Here is an 18,814-nt window from a genome sequence, read left to right as displayed (position 1 = left end):
TTGTTTATGCCATTTAAGCAAACAGAGAAAATAATTTAGAATAGCTGAAATTAGCATTCTGCTTTTGGGAAATGTTCAGAAATGGTAGGAAAAGTTCTGGATGCTTGTCACATAAACTATAAAATATATATAATATCATCCTAATAGGATATAATTTAGAGAGCTAACAGAAATGTCACAGACTTATATTGCTTATATTGCTGGTGGAGATTACTAAATGTCATCTGGCTCATATTCTCCTTCCTTTAGGAAAACTTATATCTAAATCTTCCCAGATGACTCTTATTTCTAAAAACACCCTGAGGTTCAGTGGTCTCACTATATATATATATATATATATATATATATATATATATATATATATGTTTATAGGTTCCCCTCTGTGAGAAATGTCTCCTTCATATAAACTGTAAATCACCACACATATATTTAAACTTATTAAAACCTTGTCATGAATCAGAAATAAATTAATCATATGTTTATGTTGATGAATAATGCTATGTTCTGATTCATATTTAAATCACATATAGATAGAATTCTATTTGCAGTAAATCACTTCATATTTTTAGTGTCAGTATAGTGGTAAAGGTAGTGCTATAAGCATGATAAAGACTAGCTACAATTGGTTACAATTCTCAGCCTGTTTAGTACTTGGATTAGGACTATGTAACAAGATCTCAGCTAAAGAAATGGTTGCAGAAATGGTGATAAAAGCAACTTCACAGGCTGACATTCTCCCCCACCAAAAAATAATCCCGGATATCTTCCATACTCTCTTTTTCCCTTTTCATACAGAATGAGTGTAAGTGTCTTAGCTATTTATCCTTGTGATTGGTGGCAGCTGCTGGTAGCCACTCCCCAACACCATGAGAGAGTAGCCTATCATATATTGCTAGCCTGGGAAAAGATAAAAAAAAGCAAAACTCAAAGTGTGGTTTCTACTCAATATGGATTGCTTTCCCATCATTGTAAAGTCAGAAAATCATAAATTGAACCATCGTAAGTCAGGAACTGCTTGTATTATTAAATATGGATTCTCACTTGGGACCTTGGCAGTGTGCTTTGCTTTTTAGAAGAGAAGTGTCAGTCAGTCTTAATCCCACAGTCAATAGTAGAGGACACGACTAATATAGGTGGTATAAGATAGCATGGGAATTTAGGTGATAGTGCAGTAATTCAGAGCTGATGAGCTTGTGGCTGTCTTCACAAGGAATTTAAGCGTTACTGACAGGCACGTAGCCTTAAAGGGGTTAAAAGTGTAAGACTCAGTCCCTAGACAAAAATGTTTGCTGGCTTCAACAAGATTGCCCCCAAATTCATGTCCACCCAGAACCTCACAATGTGCCCTTATTATGAAATAGGGTCTTTGTGATACAATTAAGTTAAGGATCAAGATGAGATCACACTGTATTAGAGTGGACCCTAAATCCAATGAGGGCACCCTTACAAGAGAAAGAAATGGACCCTTAGAAGTATAGGGAAAGAGCTCATCTGAAGACAAAGGCAGAGATTTCTATTATTCTGCCACAAGACAAAAAATCTGGGGCCACCAGAGGCTGGAAGAAACAAGGAAAGATCTTCCCTAAGCCCTTGAGGGAGCATGGCCCTGTTGACACTTCGATTTTGTCCTTCTGTCATCTAAAACTCTATTGTGAGAAAATATATTTCTGTTCTTTTAATCTACCATGTTTGGGTCACTTTTATGACATTCTGGAAATCAAACACAGAGGGTTTCCAGGAGCCTGGTATATTGGCAAGATCACTGCCTAACACCGTAGCTATTCAAGGTGCCTTCCACTCTGTAGAGGGAGAGAAAAGTTACCATCAAGCAAGAAGCAGTTGAATGCCTTAAGGGAAGTACAGACCTTGCAGGAGTCAGGTTTGTTTACTGTCATCCTGGCCTCACCAATTGCTTACTTCTCTGAACCTCAGATACCTAACTTCGAAAGTGAGTAAAATAAACGTCTCTATCTCATAGGTTGTAAAAAGGTTAAGTAAAATAATGCACTTTATGCACTTGACACAACTGTGCCTGGTACATTTTAAAGCACTACTTTTACAACTGTTATTAATACTGGCCTAATACTACTTCTACTACTTCTACGGCTGCTGCTACTGCTATATTCCTTCTCAGCCAATCTGTATTTATTTATTTATTTATTTACTCATTTACTCATTTATTTATTTATTCATTTATTTACTCATTCATTCATTCATTCATTTATGGGCGTAGTAGCATGTGAGCTGTGGAGGGGCAGAGGAAGATGGGGAGAGAGAGAATCTCAAGCAGTCTCCTCACTGTGAACATGGAACCTGATGTAGGGCTTGAGGGCTCATGACCATGAGATCCTGACCTCAGCCAAAATCAAGAGTCCGAGCTTAACCAACTGTGCCACTCAGGAACCCCTGTATTTTATTGAGTACTTACTATATAACTCACAATTGGACTAATCTCAGGGATAGAAAAGTAGACAAAGAAGAAAGTTAATTACTGTTCTCCCTGATTTGGTTTGATTAGATTTTTTTCTGGGAGACTGATGTTATTACATAGTAAGTAAAAGAATTCAATCTATTAGTGGAGAAGTGCTGCTGAAGTGTTTCCCTACACTTTGCCCAAACCTTAGCAATTAGTCACATTTTAGAGAAAGCTTTCTCACTTTATCTTCATTTGAGTGTGCCTTCAGTTTTCTGTTGAGCCCCTGACTTGCATATGTATATATTTAACAAAGAGTGTTCTAAACAGAAAGAATAGCAAGAATAGGGGCTGAAAGCGTGAAGTGCACTTTGTATTGTCAACCAATGGCAAAAAGGTACATAGTCAAAGTGAATGGAGTGAGGAAAGGAATAGTAAGCATTAAAGTAGAACAGGTAAGAGGGGGCACATCAGGGAAGACTTTGCAGGGACAGGGGTAGGCAAAGTAAGTAAAGAATTTGGATTTTGTTCTGCATGGTAAAAGGAAGGCATGGAGAGATTTTGAGCATAAAAGCAACATGATATGAATTAATAATAGGATTATTATACCTTAGCCTTTGACAATAAATTGAGGGCAAATATGGAAATATTAAAACTAGTCTGAGAAGCTACTGAAATAATCCCATAAAGAGATGATTGTGGGGGCACCTGGGTGGTTCCGTCAGTTAAGCATCCAACTCTTGATCTCAGCTCAAATCACAATCTCACAATTAGTGCGTTTGAGCCTCACACGGGGCTCTGTGCTAGCAGTGTGGAGCCTGCTTGGGATTCTGTCTCTGCCCGTCTCCTGCTTGTGCGTGCGTGCCTGCGCACACTCTTTCTCTCAAAATAAAATAAAACAAACAAAGGAATGAAAATAAATGATTGCAATTGAACCAGGAGCTGGTTAAGAAGTATCAAATTTGAGCTACATTTTGAAGCCAGAGGCAAGAAGGTATTTCTGACGCACTGAATATGAGATATGATAGAGGTGTCAGGAATTACATAAAGCCATTTAATCTGAGGACGTGAAAAATGTAAATTATCATTTTTTCTGAGATGAAATTGAGCATGAGAATAAACAGAAGTTTATTTTTTATACAATGAATCTGAGATGCCTAGAGACCTCCAAATGGTTATATTGAGAAAGTACTTGTTCATTTGAGTTTGGAGATCTCCAGGTTTAAGCATTCATTTGAAAGAGATAGCATGAAAATCCATGACACTGATTAAAAATAACAGAGGAAAAAGTAAATTAAAGGAGAAGCTATTCAAAAGCTTAGCTTTAGAGCAAACCATATTTTTAGAAATTCAGAGTCCTCTATTTCATAATATTTATGTTATCTTTTGGACATGCCTAGGCAGTCTATAGATAAAAGTAGTTTCCAATGCATCTCATGCACTCAGATATTTAGGAAAATGCTATTTTCCTTCATTTTTTGTAAACTCATTTTCAGATTAGGTTTCTATAATGAGACTGCATTACCTTGATGTTTATTTTCCACTCAGCATGTTAGACTATGGGTATCTTCAAAGGTACCTCATGCCATAAGGAAACTGTATCTACTGTGCTTTCATTGATTTCCTATATAAACAGGTTTATATAAGCAGGTTTATGATTTATTCAGCATACAAACAGGGTACTTTCAGAGACAATCCATAAATATTTCTTGTTTTGAGATTTCCTTTAGGTTTGAAGTCATTGAAAAACCTCTGCTTATTCGAGTATTTAAAATTAAGGTTTTTGCTCATATTGAACACTTGCCAGGTTATGATGGACCCAATATGTTTGAATGTATAACCTTTTTTGTAAAGAATTTATTTGTTTCACAGTTTTTATTTTTCTCAAAGGTTCTATTCCTTCATCCTTCTCTTTTATTGATGTTCTTTTGTGTTCAGAGTTGTTTTTGCAATACTGTCCTTGAAACTTGTTTTTAAGCTTAATCTAAAATGTAGCTGATAACACACATAAAAACATTATGGAATGCTGGTAAACATACAGCATTATCAGAAAACCTAAGATCTAGTCCCAGCTTCTTGCCTTGCCATTTAAAAAAATGTGTGGTTAAAATAACACACCTGAACTCTCTGATCCTGCTTCCTCATTTACAAAAACATTGAATTCAATAATACTGCCAAATCTGTTTTATTGCTTTCCTGCTTTTTTAAAACTTTTACTAAAGTGAAATGTCTAGTTACATAGTCCCAATCCAAATCTAAAAGAGGCTTAGAATTGTAACCAAAGCAAGAGGAATTACAATTAATGAACATCTAGCTGGTCTTCACCACGCCTACTACAGTTCCCAACCACCATACTGACACCAAAAATGGGAAGTGATTCACTGCAGATATAATTCTATCTAGATGTGATTTAAATATGAATCAGGGAGCACCTGGGTGGCTCAGTCAGTTAAGTGTCCAACTCTGGATTTTGGCTCAGATCATGATCCCAGGGTCCTGGGACCCTGCATCAGGCTCCATGCTGAGTACTGAGCTTGCTTGGGATTCTTTCTCTCTCCCTCTCTCTGCCCCTCCTCCACTCACATACTCTGTCTCCCTCTCAAAATAAATAAATAAACATTTAGAAATAAATAAATATGAATCAGAGCACAGCATATTTCTTCAACATAAAGAAATGATTAATTTATTTCTGGTTCATGTCAAGGTCTTAGTAAGTTTAAATAGATGTGTGGTGATTTATAGTAAATATGAAGGAGACATTTCTCACAGAGGAGGAACCTGTATATATATTAATAGTGAGACCACTGAACCTCAGGATGTTTTTAGAAATAAGAGTCATCGGGGAAGATTTAGGTATAAGTTTTCCTAAAGGAAGGAGAATATAAGCCAATTGACATTTAGTAATCTCCACCAGTCATATAGGTCTGTGACATTTGTCAGCTCTCTAAATTATTTCCTATTAGGATGATATCACAATCAAAGAATACTAATTTTAGCTTTTCTAAATACTTTTTCCAAATGCTTAAATGACATAACAACAACAACAACGGTGGAATGTTACCCCTGCTTTGGCCTCTTTATGTAAACTCTAAAGCACTCACACTGAATGTCTTGAAGAGCATGGTAATAAATATGTCACTGGGTAGGTGCATGTAGTTAGGTAGAAACTAGACTTGCACTTATTAAACTGAGTAAAAGTACAATGTACTTTGACTTGGTCTCGAAGTTTCAGAATTAAATAAGCCATAATAATTTGGGGGTGTGCATTTATTTCATTATTATTTTTTTGCTTGCTGCTTGCTATAGTGATTCCAGTTTTTTTGTATAAAACTCATCTCATCTCTAGTAAAATAAGTCAAAATAATAATAAAAATCCACCTGGTAGGCATTTTCTACTCAGAATTACCCATTCCTTCTTACATTTTATTATTACATTAAGATCTTAGAGTTGTTTCTATATCTTATGGAAAACCTGAACTCCTTCAAGTAACATATGAGAATATTCGTTGTTCCACATCCTTGTGATCATTTGGATTTTCCATTTTTTTCATTTTATCCATTCTGTTGGATTTGTAGTAATTTATTGAATGTGTTTTGAATTTGCATTTTCCTAGATGAATGAAAATTGCACTTTTTTACATATTTATTGGATATTTAGTTACCCTTTTTAATGATTTCATATGTGTTCAAATATTTTGTTCATTTCCAAAGTGTGTGTTCTTTTCATTTAATTAATTTTAAGGAAGCCATTCATTTTTAAGCACAATTACTTAGCAGTATTGTAAGTCATTACTTGATAGATGTCAAGTCAAGATTAGTAGAAAAATCTAAAATAAAGATAGAAGATGGGTGTTGTAAGCATTGAGGTGGCAAATGAGGCCATGGAAATAGATATGATATCATAAAGATAATATAGGGAATAAGACCAAAAAACAGCCCTGTGGGACAACTGGGACCAGAGAAAAGAAAATAAGGAAACAATCCAAATAAGAATTGGCAAGTAAGGGAGGCAAAGAGAGTCTGAGCCAGCTGCTTCACCAGTCAACATTGCTATTAGAGTAACTGAGCTGAAGATCCTCATGTTCAAATCAAGCTGATCCACCAGCTCTCTACATAGCTTTCAGCAAAGTCTCAGAGAAGTGCATCCAACTCTGTGTACCCTTTGCAAAACTCTGCCCTTTGTTGCTACTACCTTACTGCTTACTCACAAACTCAAAACCACAATTTGCATTAGGCACTGATGACATTAATCCCATCCACTCTACCTTCTGTTCACAAGGTGACTACAGAAACAGCAAGAGCACAAGATTATTTTTCAATATCTGAACCCTAACTCCCCAAGTGGTTCAATCTTTGGATTTCTGTTCATTCTCTTTGGAGATCTGAAGCCTTATGACTTCAATTAGCATATTCTGGATATAATTTTAACCACACTCAGGCATATCTCTAGCCATTCTCCTCTGAACAACTTCACACATAAAAGAGTTAGTAAGATACTTCTTAGGACTTCACCGTGTATGCTTTCTTTTCCCACCAAAAACATTGTAGATTCAGAGAAAGAATCAAAGATTTCTCATAATTGCCTCTTTCATGTACATCCTTCTTTAATACACATAACATAACATCCATAGTGAATGCATTAATATGTAATTTATTTCACATCATATAATGCCGAAATCCCTATAATGGCTTACCATCTCACCCAAAGTAAAAGCACAAGCTCTTTACTACCACCTCCTATATTTTGATGATTCGTTCCTTCTCTGTCCTGTCTTCTCTGACTCCATTTCCTACTACCCTTTTTGCTCATCCTGTTTTAGCCACAGTGGCCTCCTTGATTTTCTTCTAAACGTTTTATCCCAAGCTGGCTTGTCATGACCAGGAAACTAACAAGCTGAAAACACAAAAACAATTTAGCCACATAGAGTCCTTGAATTTCCATACATCACTTGAGTTCTTAGCTTCCACTCATCAGGCAGGAGGTTCCCAGACAGGAATTGTAGCCTGAGAGGCAAAAGGTTGTTACAAATCATATTTTATTATCTACTTTCCCCTTCTCAGGTAAATCTCATGGGTAGTACTAAATAATTTTGCATCCCTACATTTCTTTTCTAATCAGTTGGAGCAATATTGAAGATATTTTGTGCAGACAATGGAGGTTTAGTCTTTCCTTTTTCTAAAGTACTTAAAAGTAAATACTGGTTCTCAAAAGTGGCATATCTGATCTCACACTGTGGCTTGCTCACATAAATGCACTGAGAAATATTCAGCTAGAGAATTTTTTAGTCCAAAATTAAAACTCAGGTGTTCTACACTTTTTAATGAAAATAGTTGATCCTAGAACATAGTATTTTGAGGTAAATTTTCTTAGTTAAATATTCTATTATTTCATATGTTCTTTCAGAAGTAAAACATGGAAAAAGTGTTTATTTTGCTTTGAAAGGTTTCCTTTATCAATTATGTAATATTGAATCTGGAAATCATTCCTTAGATTCCACTCAAAATGACATCAGGAAAATAACTTCAACAGTACTCTCAGGGGTGGGAAAAAAAAGATTCAAGTTCTTGCATATATGGGAAATAATAAATCTCTTTATAACAGAGCAAAAAATCAAAATATATTAATAAAAAATAAAATAGACTATTTAAAAATAAAATTAAATTAAAAAAGACTATTATTGGTCTAATCTCAAATTTTGAGAGAATATTTTTTTATTTGCTAAAATTTCCTTATTAACTTTATTGGGATCACTGTCTCCTCTAGAATATTTTAAAGTCCTGATAATCATATACTAGGGTGCCAATACAGAAATTAACTTTACTTAACTTGGATCAGCTGCCATACTATGTATGCTATGTCTACTGTAAACTTAAAGCCCAACTAAACGTTTACATAATCTTATCACCTAAACCATCAATTAACAACAGTTGGATCATAAACCGAGATTGTTACCAATATATTGAAATAGGCATTGTTATTCATACATCTTATAAAAATCATAGGAAATCTGAGTTTACAACAAAGTAGCTTTATATAACATAAAGAGTAATCTTATAAAAGTTAGCAAAAGAGCTAACAGCTATGGGTACACAAAAAGTGAATACAGTATGATGCTACAGGTACCTGAATACATTTTAGCATTCTTTAGTCTTCTGTACAACAACTTTTTTACTTGTTGTCACTTTAGCCTTTTATAAACTCAGCTTTACTTAGTAATCCTTTTAATCCTCTTATTTTCTGCTTTCATACTTGTCATCTGTCTTCTTTCCTTCAGTGATAACTTTTCTAAAATCATTTTCTAACTCAGTCATGTTATTCTTATTTCTGTTACTAAATGTACTTTGGAGTAGACTCAGTGTCTGACTACAGAAGATTCTCCTTAGTGTGTAGTAGACTAAGATATGGATTAAAAATCATGGGTCAACACCAAGGATAATGAAGTCTTTGGCTACAATGGCAGTGCTTTGACAGGAAGACCATGCTTTCTTTCAAAAATATCCTCCTTCTAATATCTAGTAATTAAACCTCTACAAAAAAGAAATGAGATAAATTTAGAAAGTAGTGATATTAATTACAAAATTCTCTGAAAGGTTGCCAGGAAATTAGTTGCTACAGCTCTGAAAGTATGAATGAGTGTATAAATTCAACCATGATGAAGAGTTCAGGTAGACAAACATTAAAGTTTGTTATAGTCCTGATACTCTGCCACATTTTATCTACCTTCACTTGGTAACTTTTAAAAATAAAATATTTGAAAATCATATCTTTACTTTATTTTATATAAATCTTGTCATTATTTAAACTGTATTATATACTTTCTTTGTAAATTTTTGAATATGTGATCAAAACTGAAACTCTGTAATATCTGTACATTAGATATATTTCTTAATCTTATCAAAACTCACTATAGCTTTAGAATGCATGATATTTAACATAACTTTTATTTACTATGAATTATATCAGACAAAATTCCATTCAAAGGCTTGATGTTATATGTGAAAATCATAGCAATCAGCATAGTGAATCTTGAAGTTAATGACAATGATGATCAATCAATAAACTGTTAAAAATCATGCTCCTTAAGTCAGAACATGGATTCTCTGCACCTCATCTTTGTCAAGTAGAAATGAAAAGAGTAGCTATCTCACATATTGTGAAGGTTAAATGAATTATAGCAGGTAATATTTAAAACAGCATATGATGCATAATAAATAAACTACTATTAGCTAATTTCAGCATGTTTTAAATTATGCTCCACAAAAGGCAAGGAGAGTCTCTCTCTCTCTCTCTCTCTCTCTCTCTCTCTCTCTCTCTCTCTCACACACACACACATACACACACACACACACACACACACACACACACACACACAAATGACATAAGTGAGGAGGGTAAGATAAGAAGATGTGAAAGGAAATCTTCCAGTGGAGAAACTTTTAAGGCTCTTGCAAAATCTACTAACCCTGGTCATTTCTTATCCACTTCAAGTCTACCAACAGCAGCAATGTGATTGTTCTAGAACTTGGACCTAAGCTCTACACACATATATCTAAACATTTTGTATGACACCATATCCTCCACAAGATTATAAACATTTTTTTAATCTTTGCATTAATACTTCGCAGTCTGGATGACTGAAGCATAATTTATCACATTATCACTTGTAACCAAATGGTTCTTCTTTTCCTTTCTGCCTCTACATTTGCACATGAAAAACAATCCCATTAGTATAGTCTTTCATAATAAATAGAGAATCTAAATTAGAGTCCTATTGCTAGGATATAAACTGCAGTTATAGTGAGAAGCTTGTGTAATTTTAATAAATTACCATAAGATTTTAAGAAGTGATATTTTTATTTATAAAATTATTTATAATATTTATAATATTTATATAATAGTTATAGTATATATAAATGATATAATAATTAGAAATGTTTATAACATTTATATTTTATTCATGTTTACATAAATACTTATTATATTTAATATTTAACATAAATATATTTATAAATATTAATAATATAATATTTATATATATTATTATATGCTATTTCTATATTATATAACTATATATAATATTTATAATATTGTTTTTCTTAAGAAATAGCATTTCCATTAAATTTGAGAATATTATGGCATCATTGAAAAACTAATGCAAACATATACAGTATAATTTGATAGTTTTCCTTTTATCTGGTTGATAAATCTGGAGTGATTTCCGTTTACTCTACTTAGTGGTTCTTGGACAAGCACAAAAATCACCTTTGCCTTGAAAATCTGAAAATCCTGTAGAAATCAGCCAATGGATATTTTAGTTCATTTCACTTGTAGCAGTTAGTTCATTCCACTGTACGTCACTTATTAGATGGTACACTAATTATTTGTTTATGTTTCCAGCTACCAAGTAAAATACAAGATCCTCAAAGTAGGGTTAATCTTTGTCTCTTGGGAATTGCCTAGTGCCTGATACATAGTACACATTCAAATGTAGAAGTAAAATTTTACAATCTTTATTGCATTGGTCAATTCTAGCCTCCATTTCACGTATGCTTCTCCACAACAGTAGCTAAAAATGCTTTTCCAAAACAGTAGCTAGAATTTCTGTGTAGACCCCCTTTTAATAGTGGTTCTTCTGAATGAAATTATGTATGAATAGGACAGAGTAATACATTATTAATGTTAATGCAAAGTAAAGTTAAATTCTAAATAATTATAATCTTAGGAGAATGTAAGATTATAAAATAAAAACATTTACAAGAATTTCTTTCCTAAATTCTTGTTCTGTATGGTGAATCCAGTGTACATTTATAACCTGTAGTCATTCTTTTATGTTTTCTGTTACCATTACATATGAAATTTTAGTTTATTTATTGTAAAGAAATCTCTCAAGCAATGATGCTTGTTGCCTGTGTAATAAAAAACTTTAACCACTGAACCCCTTATTTACTAAATATTTAAACTGGTTATCCTAAATAATAAATGATAATGAAATTGTCATCTTTTTATTTTGAAGGTATACACTGTGCTTTTACTTTAATTTGCTTTGCTCTATTTTGGGGTGTTTTTTTTGTTACCCAGAAGTGTTTTGGAATTTGTGTAAAATGAGCTGATAACTTCAGAATCATTTTTTCCTTAAAAAATGTTGGGGCGCCTGGGTGGCGCAATCGGTTAGGCGTCCGACTTCAGCCAGGTCACGATCTCGTGGTCCGTGAGTTCGAGCCCCGCAGTCGGGCTCTGGGCTGATGGCTCAGAGCCTGGAGCCTGTTTCCGATTCTGTGTCTCCCTCTCTCTCTGCCCCTCCCCCGTTCATGCTCTGTTCTCTCTCTGTCCCAAAAATAAATAAACTTTAGAAAAAAAAAAAACATAATTTCACAATTGATATATTAATGTAGAAAATGTTTATATGCAGAACAGTTTTATTTAAAATTTAAAACACTGTAAAAATAAAACATATTGACCTATGTAATTTAGTGTAAAGATTAAAGAGTGTAGTGAGAATATTCTGGTTATTTTCTCCTGTGACTATATATCATTTTTCCCATATAATTAATGCTGTTTTAATTTCCAACTATTTAGCTAACCTCTGTCTTCTACCTACCTAAACATCTAGTCATCTATTGCTTTTCCCACATGTTCTAGTTTTAACTGTAGTCTGGAGAGTTTGAATTGTAAGTCATTTACATACTTAATTATTTACCTAGTTATTTCTTTAAATTTATTTTTTTTTCAACGTTTATTTATTTTTGGGACAGAGAGAGACAGAGCATGAACGGGGGAGGGGCAGAGACAGAGGGAGACACAGAATCGGAAACAGGCTCCAGGCTCTGAGCCATCAGCCCAGAGCCTGACGCGGGCCTCGAACTCACGGACGGCGAGATCGTGACCTGGCTGAAGTCGGACGCTTAACCGACTGCGCCACCCAGGCGCCCCTTTAAATTTATTTTTAAACTTGCACTATAGATTAAAGGAATTTTGCTATTTAAACTAAGATTATCCATTCCATGCAGTGATAGTAATCATTAAATAGAAAGATCTTTTAGTTTAAATTCCTTTTAAGTTAGAATTGAGAGTAGACTGCTTAATATTTACATAAGAATAGGGTCTCCTGGGCGGCTCAGTCTATTGAGTCAGACTTCAGCTCAGGTCCTGATCTCTCAGTTAGTGAGTTCCAGCCCCCAGTCCAGCTCTGTGTTGACAGCTTGGAGCCTGGAGCCTGCTTCAAGTTCTGTGTCTCCCTCTCTCTCTGTCCCTCCCCTGCTGCACTCTGTCTCTGTCTCTCTCTCTGTGTCTCTCAAAACTAAATAAACATTTAAAAAATTTAAATATTTACATAAGAATATAGAGAAAACAATTTGATATTTATTTTTCATGAAAATAAGTGATGTTGTATATAGAGAGAGATATAGATAGAAAACACCCACAGGGTTTTCTGAATCTGCATATAAGGACCTTGAAAATCACCATACCATTATAAGGAGCTGAACAGGGTAAATAATTAACAACTGTTCTTGGATTCATAAGACAGGGGAGGACACTATGCAAACTTCTTCCCCCAAGACTGGAGAGACAGATGGGCAGATACAGAGAGTTGCTGCTTAAGGGAAGAGAAACATCTGAGTAGAAACCTCCTGGAAACCAGTGCCAGGGTAGGAAAATCTGGAACTATAATTGATGAATTGTGGGAGGTTCAGTGGGGACACATCTGAGAGTTACAAACTCCAGGCAGATGCAGCCATAGTTGGGGGGAAAATATTGTTAAAAATTTCCCACTGAGTTCTTTACCAGTTTCTCACAGTAAATATCAGAAAAAAATCCCCTGCTGCTTAGAGGGGTGAGAAGGGTAGAAACCATTTTAAACTCATTCAGAGTACTCTGTTTTTTGTAAGAAGGCCTATTCTGAGGGGAAAGTAGTTAGTTCATCAGCTTAACCTCCTGGGGTATAGTCAGAGCTAAGGGTGGGAAAATAAAAATACCCAACTCCAGCACCGTCTAGCCCTTTTGTCCAACTTAAAAGGGAGAAAATAATTAAGAAGCTCTGTGAAGTTCATAGTCCAAAGGCATAGGCTCACTAAAGGACCCCACATCTCACTACTGCATAACAAAAGCCCTACTTACAGCAATTCCTTTTACCCAGTATGTCATGTCTAGCTATCAAGAAAAAATTATAAGACATACCAAATAACAATACAAAATAAAACAAAGCAAAACAAACAAAAACCCACATAATTTGAAGAGATAGAGCAAGAATCAGAGCCACACATGGCAGGAATGTTGGAATTATCAGAATAGGGAGATACATATCTATCTATCTATCTATCTATCTATCTATCATTTATTATCTATCTATCTATCTATCTATCTATCATTTATTATCTATCTATCTATCTATCTATCTATCATCTATCTATTTATCTGATATATAAGGGCTATAACAGATAAACTAAACAGCACATAAGAAGAGATGGACAGTGTAAGCAGAAAGATGGAAATCCTAAGAGGGAAACAAAACACTAAAGATCAGAAATCTGTAATAGAAACATAAAAATACCTTTGATGGACTTAGTAAACCATAAATGGCTGAGGGAGGAATCTCCGAGCCAGAAGATGTATCAAGAGAACACTCAAAAAAAAAAAAAAAAAAAGCAAAGAGAGCAAAATCTTCATCAACAATAACAACATCAACTGAATACCCAAAGACAGTGAGACAGCCACAAAAGGTATGACAAATGTTTAATGGGAATACTGGAAGGATAAGAAAGAGAAAAAGAAACCAAAGAAATATTTGAAACAATAATGACTGATAATTTTCCCAAATTAATATCAGATAACAAACCACAGATACGGCAAGCTCAGAGAACATTGTCAAGGATATATGCCAAGCAAACAAATAAACAAAACAAACAAAAACAAGTATTCCTAGGCATGTAATTTCCAAACTATGGAATATAAATGATAAAGACAAAAAGCCAGGGTGGGGGGGAGGGTGTGGAGAAAGAAACACCTCACCTATAGAGAAATAAAGATAAGAATTAATTACCTCTGACTATTCAGAAACCAAGCAAGAAGAACAGTGAAATATTTAAAGTGAGAGAAACAAAACAAAACCACACCAGTTTAAAATTATGTGCTCTGTCAAATTATCCTTCAAAAATGAAGGAGACACAGATTTTCTTAGGCAAACAAAAATTGAGAGAATTTGTTTGCAGGAAATGATAAAATCTTTAGAAAGAAGGAAAATAATATAGGTTAGAAACTTGTTTATTTTTTTAAGTTTATTTATTTTGAGAGAGAGAAAGAAAGCACAAGTTGGGGGTGGGGGGCAGAGAGAGAGAGAAAGGGAGAGAGAGAATCCCAAGCAGGCTACCCACTGTCAGTGCAGAGCCCAACACAGGACCCAAACCCACAAACCACAAGATCATGACCTGAGCCCAAGTCAGACAATTAACCAGTGGAGCCACCCATAAACTCAAAGCTGTACAAATTTAAGCAGAGCATCAAAGAAGTAGTAACTAAAGATAAAATAAAAACTTTTATTTAATGATTAATTGACATAACAGGTAAGTTTTTGCTTAAAATATTAATACCAACAGTGTATTCAATTAAGTATTCTTATATATGCATATAAAGTACATAACCATGTCTATGCTTATGTATAAGTAGAATTATGACAGCAATGATACAAGGAATAGGAAGGATAAATTAGAATTATTTCTTATTATAAGGTACATTACTTATGAAGTGGAGCAAATTATTTGAAAGTAGATTTGAATTAGTTACAAAAGTATACTGCAAACTCTAGAACAACCACTGAAAAAATTTTTTAAAAGTATAATAGATACGCATTTTAAAAAATGGAGAAAAACAGAATCATATACAGTGCTCAGTTAAAATCACAAATGGCAGAAAGTGAGTGAAAATCTAAAATAATAAAGAAGAGCAACCAATAGAAAACAATAACAAATATGGTAGATTTTAATCCAAATATATCAATAATAACTTTGTCAATGGTTTAAATGCACCCAATAAAAACAGATTTTCATAGTGGATCGCAAAGCAAAACCCAACTATGAGTTGTCTACAAGAAATCCACTTTAAATGTAAGGACAAATATAGATTAAACATAAGTGAAAGGAGGGAAACACACTATGCTAGCAGTAGTCAAAAAAAAAACAGGAATAGCTATATTAATTTCAGACCATGCAGACTTCAGATTAAGGAAAGTTATCAGGGATAAAGACGATCATTACATGAGGATAATGGAGTCAATCCTCCAAATAGACCTAATAACCCTAATGTGTGTATATGTAACAAAAGAGCATCAAAATATATGAGACAAACAAATAGAAATGCAAAAAGGAATAGATTAATCAAGTATTGTAGTTGGAGACTTTAACACCTCTCAGAAATGGACAGATCTATTAAGCAGAAAATGAGAAAAAAATAGTTGAACTCAAAAACATTATCAATCAACTGAATATATATATATATATATATAGCTAAACACAGACTGTGTCATCTGACAACAGAAGAATACAGATTTTTCTCAAATTCGCCAGAGCTTTACTCAAAATAACCACATTCTGGGACATAAAACAAACCTTAACATATTTAAAAGAATAGAAATAACATATTCTCATACAACAATGGAATTATTAGAAATCAATAATAGAAAGTTAACTGGAAAAACCCGAAGAATGTAACAACCAAAAACATACAAAGTAACACACAGGTCAAATAAATCTTACAAGAATTTTTTTTTAAATGTATTGAACTAAGTGAAAATGAAAACATAATTTATCAAATTTGTGAAAAAAAATGAAAGCTGGCTTAGAGAGAAATTTATAGCATTGAATGATATGTTAGAAACTAAGATCTAAAATCAATCATGTAAGCTTCTATCATGAGAAATAAGAGAGAAGTAGAACAAATTAAATCCAAATTAGTTGGCTTAGATCAGAAATCAATGAAATTGAAAATAGGAAACCAAATAGAATATTAACAAAACCAAATCCAGTTCCTTGAAAAGATCGATAAATTTGATGTGCCTTGGACAGATTAACAAAGAAAAACAAAACAGAAAGGACAAAAATTTCTAATATCAGAAATGAAAGAAGTGAACATCATTATAGATCATGTGGAATTAAAAAGATAATAAAGGAAAAGTATGAACAATTAATTCTGTGATCACAATTTGAAAATCTAGATTAAATGGGGAGATTCTCTGGAAGATATAATTTGCTAAAATTCACACCAGAAGAAATAGACAATCTGAAAAGGCATTTATCTATTAAAGAAATTTAATAAATAATTAATACCATTCCAAAACAGAAAGCAAGGGGCAAATATATGTTCACTGGTGAATTCTATAAAATATTTAAGAAAAATATTATACCAATTCTTTATAATTTCATTCAATGTAAAGAGGCAGAGGGGACATTTCTAACTCATTGTATGAGACCAGAATCACCCTAATACCAAGATCAGACAAAATGTTACTAGAGAAGAAAAGTACAAATTAATATCTCTCATGAACATAGATACAAAACTCCTCAACAAAACATTGGCAAATAGTCTTAATAATCTATAAAATGAATTATATACCGTGATCAAGTAGATTTTATTGCAGATATGCAAGTCTAGATTAGCATTTGAAAATCAATTAACGTAAAAAAAGGAAATCAATTAATGTAATCCATAATATCAACAGTCTAAAAAATAAAAATCATATGATCATATCAATAAATGCCAAAAGAACATTTGTCAAAATCCAACACATTTCACCATAAAAACTCTCAGTAAACTAAGAATAGAGGGGAACTTCCTCATCTTGGTAAAGAATATCTATAAAAAACCTATAGCTAATGTCATCCTTAAAAATGAGAAACTTGAAGCTTTCTCATTAAGATCAGGAAAAAAGCAGGGATATTCCCTCTTTAAACTGTTTCAACATCATATTTGGAACTTATTGCTAATGCCAAAAAGTGAGAAAAGGAAATAAAAGACATACAGATTGGGAAAGATGTCTTTGATGGACAAAGGAAATAAAAGTCATACAGATTGTGAAAGATGACCAAAAGTGTCTTTGGTCACAGATGACATGATCATCTACGTTGAACATCAAAAATAATCAACTAAAATCTCCTAGAACTAATAAGCAATTATAACAAGTTTCCATACTACAAGGCTGATATACATAAATGTTCTGCTTTCCTATATACCAATAAAGAACAAAGAACAACGAAGTGGAATTTGAAATTAAAAACAAACAATTCCATTTAAATTACCATTCCTCCAAATAAAACGCTTATGTATGTATCTAACAAAATATGTGCAAGATCTGTATGAAGAATACTACAAAAATCTGATGAATTAATCGCTTCTCGGCCTTTTGGCTAAGATCAAGTGCAAAAATCTGATGAATTAAATAAAAAATAATAATAACCACATAAGTGCAGAGATATTTCATATCCATGGATAAGAAGACTCAATATTGTCAAGATGTCTGTTCTTCCCAACTTTATCTGTAGATTCAATGCAATCCCAATCAAAATCCCAGAAAGTTATCTTGTGGTTACAACAAACTGATTCTAAACTTTATATAGAGAGGCAAAATACCCAGGATAGCCAAAATGGTATTGAAGGAGAAGAATAATGTTGGGCGACTTCATTACTCAATGTCAAGCCTTACCATAAAACTATAGTAAACAAGAGAGTGTGGCAATATAAATCAACTGAATACAACTGAGGTCCCAGAAATAGACTCACATAAATATGGTCAATTGATATTTGACAAAGGATCAAAGGCAATAAAATAGAGCAAATAATTGTTTTTTCAACAAATGGTGCTGGAACAACTGGACATCCACATGCAAAAAATGAATCTAGACACAGACCTAATACCCTCCACAAAAACTAACTCAAAATGCATCATTTTATTTAGACCTAAGTCTAAAACATAAAACTCTAAAACCCCTAGAAGATAACAGAAAAATAAAACCTAGATGAGCTTAGGTATGGGAATGTCTTTTTAGATATAACACCAAAAAAAATCCATAAAAAATAATAAAACAAAATACAGCAAAACCTTGGTTTGTGAGCCTAATTTGTTCTGGAAATATGCTTGTAATCCAAAGCATTTGTATATCAAAGTGAATTTCAAGAACAATTGGCTCAGTTGTGACCATGTGATGTTTGGCACCATGTACTACCAGCATCGCACTCACTTATCAAGTTAAAATTTATTGTAAAGGTTTGCTCATCTTGTGGAAAACTCACAGGACAAGCTATTTGCAATCCAAGGTTTTACACTAATGGATAAGCTGGAATTCATTAAAAAAAAAATCTGCTCTGTGGAAGACAATGTGAAGAGAATGAGAAGACAGGCTGTGAGAAAATATTTG

At 33.4% G+C, this 18,814-nt stretch overlaps 1 long non-coding RNA gene and 1 pseudogene across 1 annotated transcript in view; both read left to right on the top strand.

Annotated features, from left to right (window-relative positions):
• Positions 1-937: 937 nt before the first annotated feature.
• Positions 938-18,814, top strand: part of LOC123385419 — a 45,424-nt gene continuing 27,547 nt past the window's right edge. The window contains exon 1 of the long non-coding RNA XR_006597882.1: positions 938-1,948. This is a non-coding gene — a long non-coding RNA (uncharacterized LOC123385419). The remainder of the gene's footprint in view (positions 1,949-18,814) is intronic.
• On the top strand, positions 17,787-17,947 carry LOC111560729 (annotated as a pseudogene).

The sequence above is a fragment of the Felis catus genome, chromosome B2 (assembly GCF_018350175.1).
Source record: "Felis catus isolate Fca126 chromosome B2, F.catus_Fca126_mat1.0, whole genome shotgun sequence".
In the NCBI taxonomy this organism is placed as follows: Eukaryota; Metazoa; Chordata; class Mammalia; order Carnivora; family Felidae; genus Felis; species Felis catus.
Note: the sequence above shows the minus strand (reverse complement) of the source record. Positions and strands in the feature narration are given on the sequence as shown.